This window comes from Papaver somniferum, chromosome 1 (genome assembly GCF_003573695.1).
Source record: "Papaver somniferum cultivar HN1 chromosome 1, ASM357369v1, whole genome shotgun sequence".
NCBI classification, from domain to species: domain Eukaryota; kingdom Viridiplantae; phylum Streptophyta; class Magnoliopsida; order Ranunculales; family Papaveraceae; genus Papaver; species Papaver somniferum.
In genome coordinates, this window is record NC_039358.1 from 117,517,723 (window position 1) to 117,526,915 (window position 9,193).

At 38.1% G+C, this 9,193-nt stretch overlaps 1 long non-coding RNA gene across 1 annotated transcript; it reads left to right on the top strand.

Moving 5' to 3' along the window:
- Positions 1-1,808: 1,808 nt before the first annotated feature.
- Positions 1,809-5,039, top strand: LOC113332267. The gene is made up of 7 exons (XR_003351419.1): positions 1,809-1,859; positions 2,593-2,648; positions 3,511-3,754; positions 3,827-4,049; positions 4,153-4,242; positions 4,423-4,529; positions 4,721-5,039. It is a non-coding gene; the product is annotated as an uncharacterized LOC113332267 (long non-coding RNA).
- The last annotated feature ends 4,154 nt before the right edge of the window (positions 5,040-9,193 follow it).

Genomic DNA, 9,193 nt, shown 5'->3' on the forward strand with positions numbered 1-9,193 from the left:
CCTCAATTTCAAAAATATCTTGTACATGTACCCAAAACACTATTATCTATAATTAATTTTTTCTTCGTGACTCGAAATTTACGCCAAATTCAAAGTTAAATACAAGAATAAATGTAGTACGGTGCGAAAATTTATCTTTTAACCCAAGAACGTACATCCCAACACCAATTTTTTCGGTGTGATAAAAACTTGTTAACTCGGTTTGAAATATCCTCGTTATCTTCTTATTTCTTAGAGTAATTCTACGATCTCACTATAATTTTTCTAAGATCTCTCTGATATATCCAAATTTCTTTCTATCGAGAAGTTGAGTTCTTTATTGGGTTCCAACCGTAAATGTGGTCGTATAATATATAAATAAAACAAAAACATTACATATGCATAAAATTTTCTTGGATTCCACTCTAATTTGGCCAAATTTCTTTTGATTGAGAAGTTGAGTATTAGAGTATTCCATCCGCCTCCTATCCTGAAAGTGGTCACTTAAAACAAATTACCCAAGTCTTAAGAAATCTGCACCCCAACTCGGAGTTTATAAGTCCACTATTAACACGTCCTAAAATTTTCTCAGCAACCTTAAAACCCTTGCAAAAGTTTATTTGCTCGATATTAAAATGTGCGTTGTCCCATATGTCCTTGATGTTATTTCGAAAACCAAATTAGAATACATCTCAAATAGGGGCGCGCCTTCGACGCGCTGGCGGGTCCCGGGTGCAACGCCGGGCGGGGTTTGGTAGATTGGTTCCCTACTGAAAACGCTCCCCGACACATATTTTAGTGCCAATCTACTCATATTTTGAATATTTATAGCATAAGGTTTAACTACTACAGTAGACATATAAATAAAATCAAAAAAAAAATTGCTAAAAAGAGACAAACATGAACCTTTGATTTTCTCTTTATAACAGTTGGTAAGTTTTTATTGGATCTGGGATAATGTTGTATCTTAATTTGGTACATCGTGATGCTTAAATATATCCTTCACTAGGATATAATTTCGCTATACTGGATTTTCGATAAACCCAGTTTGGTAAACTATCGCAAAGGTTTTACTTGTATGTTTGAACGGCTCATAACTAAAGAGTGATGTTGTTATATTACACTTCACTACACCATGTATCATTCTCTAGCATATGCTGGGAGAGATCGCCTTTTTTCCATTGAAATCTCTAGAAAATTCTTCTCCGTTCTTTCTTCCCAAAGAAACAGAAAATTTCTTCTTTTTGGTTACGGATTTCCTAAAAGACATAGATAATTGTAGAAGGGATTTGACTAGAAATCAGATTTGATTGAGCTGAATTTTTTTCAAAGATTTTCAGTATATTTTTTCGGGGATGAACGGTTGATTCGTGGGTGGAGGAGCAGATCAAATAGTGAAAATTTTCCTTTGTTAACAATTATCTTGCATGGGAGTTTTCGATTTATGAGGAGAAGAATATTCATTTATTTGGAAAGAAGATATGGATAAACAGAAAACCCCTAATTTTATCTCAAAATTAGAGAAAAACAAGCTAAGAAACCATTTCGATTTTTGTTAATCTTCAATTCTTTTTGGCGCCATGTAAATCAAAAGGAAAAAATGCTGGGCGGGATTTTTTTCCGCTTGATCTTTCATTTTCTCTCCTATAAATACAGTCCCAAAGTTATCAAGTTTTGCTCACAACATACCGATTGAAGGTAATTTCTCTCCAGATCTCACGTCACTGTTCAGTTTCATATGTTAAATCATATATGCAAATCTTTAATTTTGTAGTTCTTTATTCTCCAGGCTGATTCTATTCCTTTTTTTTTTTGATCGGAAGGCTGATTCTATTCCTTGGTTATCCTAACTTCAAGGATTTTCAGAACTCTAACTTAAGGTTTGTTCTAAGACTTTGAGTTCCCTTTGTATTCTGTTGTTTAATTGTATTCCTTTACCCAAGTTAAAAGCTCAAGTAATCACTGCAGTGCTCAATCTCTATAAGTATACTCTATTTTATGCATTTCTGTAGATTTAGTGTTTGATTATTTGTGTTATTGAACCCAAAGTTGTTTCAATCAACTTTCAGTAATTTCAGTAGGTTAATTATTTGATGAATTGTTTTATTGGACCTAAAGATGTTTTTCTCAAATTCTGTTAAAGTGTTTCATCAATTTGTATTTCTGATCAACTTGTATTTCTGTACTTTGTTTTGTTTAGTAGTCAGTAAGTTAATCAATTGTTTCAAGAATAAGCAAATAATTGTAATATCCATTGTGCTTATTTCTCTTTTTGATAGTGTAAATTGACCTAAAAGTATCCCTTTTCTATTTCTCGTTTAGTTTGGTAGTCCGTAGTTGAGTACCGTAATTTATTTATTTTTGCTTAGGAAATCTTTACTTTTTTCCTCCATAATTGAGTACCGTAATGCAATCAAATGTCACGGCTTCATATAGCTTAGGAAATCTTTACTTTTTTCCTCCATTAGTAAGTTGTTTGAGTTGTTTGAATCTGTTCAGTTGGTGTTGTTATTTTTTCATTGGGTTTTTTTAGCCCGCCCAAACATGAATTCCTGCTTCCGTAGTTGGGTTTCTTAGCTGTTCTTTTAATAATGGTGTTGTTTCATTGCCCAGGTGAAAAATGGTGAACAATAATGAACAATCAGCTCCAGCAACATCATCTTCTGAGGGTATAACATGTTACTTTTCCCCTTTCTCTTCTTTTTGGGCTTTTACTTCATTAATCTCCACAATTAGATTGGTAGTTTTTTATTCTTTTTGTTTCAATATGTGCTCAGTGGTAGGAATAATCTTCATCTATCATTGGTTTGAAACTTTGATTGTGGTTCTGTATGTGCTCAGTGGTAGGAATAAGCTTCATTTATCGTTGGTTTGAAACTTTGATTTTTGTTCTGTTTATCACTATTGTTGTTAGTTCGATATGTCTGTTTCAATCTGTGCTCAGTGGTTAGAAAAAGCTTCATTTATCATAGGTTTGAAACTTTGGTTTTGGTTCTGCTTATCACTATTGTTCTACTGCAGCTAATACAAAGTGGGTTGCCACATGTTGTTTGAAAAATTGTTATAACCAAATCTTTTGTCATTTTAGGAAGGGATTTCTCCTTTCTGTTCTTCGGTTTTGGAATTTGTTTTGATTGTGTAAATGCATGAATCAGGGTTCTTCACGAAAAATTTGCGGCTTGTTTTAATCATATCAAATGCTTATATGGGTTTTGGGAGAATTTATTTTATGTGCTCAGTGGTAGGAATAAGCATCATTTATCATTGATTTGAAACTTTGATTGTGGTTATGTTTATCACTATTGTTGTTAGTTCGATATGTTTGTTTCAATCTATGCTCAGTGGTAGGAAATTAAATGATATGTCTGACTGAACTTAAGGCCTCTAATTTATATAAGTCAGGAATGCTAAAAGGTTTATGATATTTTCCATGATTTTTTTTGTGTCCGAGAAACCTGCATTTGATTATGTTTATTTAACTGCGTTATCTTTATTACCTTCCTACATAACTGATCCATTTCATATTAGTAGACGCAACACCCACAAGGAACGTGCGGGGTCTACTCGAGGGCTTAAGTTGGATGCCCTAATTGCTGCCAACCAAGGGAAGTTGTGTGTTCACTTCTCAGAGTTAGAAGGAAAGCCTGACTGCGAAAATGTCAGTCCACTCGCAAACGAGTGTGGGGTGATTGTTCGTTCCCTTTCCCCGTTACAATACAAGTCGTGGACGAAAATACCTATTCGTGAGAGAGACGCGCTGTTTGAAAGACTCAAGGTAATGCATTTCTCTAACATGTTCTTCTACTTTATATACTTCAATGAATGCTGATATATTTTCCATTTTCAGAATAAATTCATTTTTAGACACTTCTTTGCCAATGGTGAAGGAGTTCTTAATGAAATATATGGGCAGTAAGTAATCAAACCGCAGGAATAAAATGTCAATTCATTTTCAAGAGTCCTTGAAAGCTGAAACATATGAAGATGCCAAGATAAAGCCTTATGAAAACGTGTCGCTGGAAGATTGGGACTGGTTGTGCGACCATGTGTTTTCCAGTGAAAGTTTCAAGGTATTGTCTTTATTGTCTTCTTCTTTTGGAACATGTTTTTAATTGGAGTACAATATGTTTATGTAAGTTGTTATTTTACTTTTGCTTTATTTAAAATTTGCAGAAGCGCTCTGCAGCAGGTGCAAAAGCAAGAGAAGTTGTTCCGTTCAACCATTGTGGAGGTTCTAAGTCACATGTGGTCCACAGGGCGGAGGTATGTTCCTTTATGAATAAGAATATGATTTTCTCTTATAGTGATGTTTGTTCAGATGTATAAATTTTGTAAGTCCTTTAGGAGCTTAGGATGGAATGTGATTGTCTAATGTTTACCCTTTTTCTGTTGCAACATCAACTCACTTGTTTTTTATTTCCTGTGTAAAACTGAAACGGAAAGCTGGATTCGAGCAAGGTTACATTCAAATATTCTATGACACCCATTCATTTACCAATAAAGAAACAGGCGAAGTTGTTTGGATTTCTGATGAAGCTCGCATCAAATGGGTGAGTATAGACAACATTAGTGTTACCGTTTGTGTTATATATGTCTAAACCAATAGGATTCAGAAACACACCACACCAATAAGTTTTTCTAATCTCTTAATTATATAATTTTATATCACCAGAACTAATCTACTGGTTTGACATTCTAGTGCAGTTGCTAATTATTCCCTCTATTATGTATCTCTATATAGGACACGATGAATGAGCTAATGCAGCAAGGCAGCGAAGCGGGAGCTACACCACCCACTGAGGCTGAAGTATGTGCTCAGGTTTTAAAGAAAAAACAAAGACGACGCCGTTCTGCGACCACTGTTTCTAACAATGAAAGAATTCATGAAATGCTGTAAGCGCAGGCTGATAGAATTCAAGCTCAGGAAGAGCAGATACGCGCCCAGAATGAGGTTATCAAAAAGATGAAGGAAGACAGTGAAAAGGTCATAAGAAACACACAAGATATGATGATACGTTCTCTCGGGTTGAACAATATTACCGCTAGTGGATCTGAACAACATTAATGTTTTAGTCTTAGTTTTTTTTTCTAGTAGTGATGTTTATTTATTGGTAGAATTTATTTATCAGGTTTTTTCTAGTTTGGATTTTGTCTAAACAATTTATTTTAATGAGCAATTATTATTTATTCAATTTATATTATTTACTTAAATGTTTATTTATTTATACTTATTTTTTGTATAATATTAATATTAAATCTAGGCTAGTCACCAAAGAAAAAATGGTGACGAGTTTGGTATACGATGAGAAAATATTTATGGTGAGGCAGTGTCATGTATCTAATTATTTTTGAGACGAATGACTTTGTCTGAAATTTTTTTTGGAGATGACTATATTTGCAGGTGAAATTATTTTGGAGACGATGAGATTCGTTATTGAAATGACCATACAGAGACAACCCTAATTGGTCACTATACTTGTTTCCAGAGATGACTAAATTTTGCTATTGATTTTTCATTTTTTAGAGATGACTAAATTTATTCCGCTGCTAAATCATTAATTTTTCAGAGATAAAAATATTTCGCGGCTAAAACTATTTAGGGGACGAATTTGTTACTTCACTATAACTGTATTTTGAGGCGAACAAATTTCGCTGCTAACACTATTTATGTGATGATTTTGTTTCTTCACTATAAGTGTATTTTGAGATGAACAAGTTTCACGGCTAAAACTATTTTATGTGAAGAATTTGTTCCTTCGCTATAAGTATATTTTGAGACGAACAAATTTTGCGGCTAAAACAATTTTATGTGACGAACTTGTTTCTTCATGATAAGTATATTTCGAGACGAACAAATTTCACGGCTAAAGCTATTTTAAGTGATAAAATATTTTTCTCACCAATAATAACTAGAGTGACAAAATTCTTCATCACAAAATTTGTGAACAGTGTCAATTTTATTTGCTCACGAAAAGACAGTTTTGGTGGCAAAAAGACTTATGTCGCTAATTAAAAAATTCGACGACGATTTCTTAAGGACGTCACAAAACACTTTCAAAGGGGAACGCCTCACCAAAGGGAACCACACACGGCCATATCAGAAAAAGGGGAAACCCTAAATGTTAATTTTCACGGGAAATGGATAATAATGCTCATGCGCATCTACTTCGCATAATAATTGGGACGGAGAACACCACTATAGCATCTGCGCCTAAATTCCACTACAAGTTCATGCCAAACATACCTACGGCTGAGATTCATAGGGATTCGTACCAACTCAAAATGACAATATTTATACAAGTTCGTGAAAAGGCACGCCTACAGCTAGGTTTTTGCACGAAACAAAAAAAAAGGGAGATAAGGAAGAACTAATTTGAGAAGGAGCGCGGAAGGCATACCTGGAATGCTAGATCTCCTTACCACTTTGTTAGCGCGAAGGTATGAAGAAACAAAGGTGTGAAATAAAAGGCAGACGACCCCTTTTATAGGCGTGATATTTGAGGACTCCAAATAAAGGAAAGACTCCCTTTTCAAAGCCGTGCGTGGAGAAAGGCAGCCGGGCCCGCAATAAAAAGCTTGGACGCTTCCAAAAACGCAGGCACCCTCCTTGCTAGCACCGGTCCCACCAAGCACTCAATCCACGCCAGCTTCCCTATCCGCGCCAGCTTCCCAATCCGCGCCACACCATGCTTTCCAACGCCATGCTCTGCCAAAAGGCCCACGCCTATTCCAGGCTCATTAATACTGACAAGTCCCTTTCACACCCAGTCTATGCTAGCAGCTCCGCCTCGCGCTCCAAAGCCTGACCACAAAGACATATAAACGACTGGGATTTATACAAAGCTACCAGATGCAAGGATTGCGAATTCTACTTACATCTCGAAAAAAGGTCAGACAAGTCTCCTTAGACCTTTTTCACGACTTACTGTCTCAGTTCTATCCTCGTCTGTCACCATCTTATGCTTACCTTGCAACAAGGCCCCTGTTCCAAGCTAAGCAGGGGACTTAATGTTGATGGTGGTTTTTAGACAAGGGGTAAAATCGTAAAACCTTACGCATAGCATGACGTAACCGGTGACGCTAAACACATTTATTAGAAAATTTAATGCACTTATGTAAAAAATTACCAGGGTATCTTTTTTCGAATGGTAAACTAGGGTTTTGACACACAAAACCCTAAGCCACACAACCGCTGCGCATCATGGCAATTATGCCAAAAACAAGCCGCACGATCGCTGCGCATCATGGAAACTATACCAAAACCAAAGCCGCACAATCACTGCGCATCACGACAACTATGCCAAAACCAAAGCCGCACAATCGCTGCGCATCACGGCAACTACGCCAAAACCAAAGCCGCACAATTGTTGCGCATCACGGCAACTATGCCAAAACCAAAGCCGCACAATCGTTGCGCATCATGGCAACCATGCCAAAACCAAGACGCACGATCGCTGCGCATCATGACAACTATGCCAAAACCAAAGCCGCACAATCATTGCGCTTCACGGCAACCGTGCCAAATTCGAGCTGCACAATCATTGCGCCACACGCGCCGTTGGCACATGCCAAGCGACGCTTGGACCTAGCATGCCAAGTCGTGCAAACCTAGGGCCAAGCCGCCACACGCGCCATTGGCACATGCCAAACGACGCTTGCGACCTAGCATGACAAGTCGTGCAAACCTAGGGCCAAGCAGCCACACGCGCCATTGGCACATGTCAAGCAACGCTTGCGACCTAGCATGCCAATCCGTGCAAACCTAGAGCCAAGCCTCCACATGCGCTATTGGCACATGCCAACCGATGCTTGTGACCTAGCATGCCTAGCCGTGCAAACCTAGGGCCAAGCCGCCACACGCGCCATTGACACATGCCAAGCGACACTTGCAACCTAGCATGCCAAGCCGTGCAAACCTAGTTCCAATCCCCCACACGTGCCATTTGCACATGCCAAGCGACCCTTGCAACCTAGCATGCCAAGCCGTGCAAACCTAGGACCAAAGCCGCTACGCGCGCCATTGGAATATGCCATGCAACACTTGCATTTTGGCATTGCCACCTGCACCCGATGTGCAACCTACAGCCAAGGCATTCCACACAATCCATTGGCACATGCCATGCAACCCTTGCACTTTGGAATGCCGCGCCTACATCAAAGGCCACGATTCCCCTCAAGATGCAAAATCTCGACCGTCGAAGGTCGCCACTGAGCCGGCACATCTCTCAATCTCAACTTATCAAAAACCAGCGACATGCTACACGTTTTCCACGAAAACACTCGAGACATCAATACATGTCACAAACTGGAGGATGCTCTTTAGGGTTTTGGTTTGGCGGTTTACAGCGTGCGGCATACACAAATGCCCGTTTCAAGACAGTGTATTAAGAATAAAACGGTAAGTAAATGCAGGAAGTAATGGTGAAACGCTCTTTCATCATGGAACATCAATTCCATCAAATTCCATCAATACCAGGCGTTACCACCTCTTCCCATTTAACTCATCAGTTTCTTTTTCTTAGGAGGCCAGAGTACGTTTCACTTAGACTTGTATAAATAAGTCTTACCTATTTCCACCAAGATAACAAGTTTTTGGTCAGGAGAAATACAATACTCAGAAAGGAAAATTTTCTAGCTTTCCCAAAAGCTTTCACCTTCTGATACAAGTCAAGTAATACTCTTCCATAACTGTTCTGGTCTCAACACTCTCTTTGATTCCCTCCCTAAACCAGCCCTTCTCATTCTCTTTGTGACCGAAGCAAATCCGGAATGGTCATTTCTTGGTTTAGGCCGGAGTTGTACAGATTGATTTCTCGAATCTAAAGTACTCCAGTGCAGTACATTTGTTTAGGGTTTAGATCTGTTTCTCACTCACCTACCGGAATTACCAAAATCGGCAGAAACGATATTCACCCATAAACAATCTTGTCTGCAACTAGGGATTAAACAAGAACGAGTTCCTGAGATGCCTTCCTTAGTTCGTCTTTTAGGTAGTCTAGATTCCGTATTGCGATACCAAGTTGTTCGCGAACGACCTTAAAATCTCCAAGAAGATTTCCTACCAGTTGTGAAGAAATCTGAACTGGCAGTTTGTCTTCGTTTTCATGATCAAGTGCATGAAAGCATGAGATAACAATAGGACAAAGCTCAACATCATCAACCTTGTTGCTTCCCTCCGTTGTGCACCAAAAGACTTTTAGAAAATCTTTTTGCA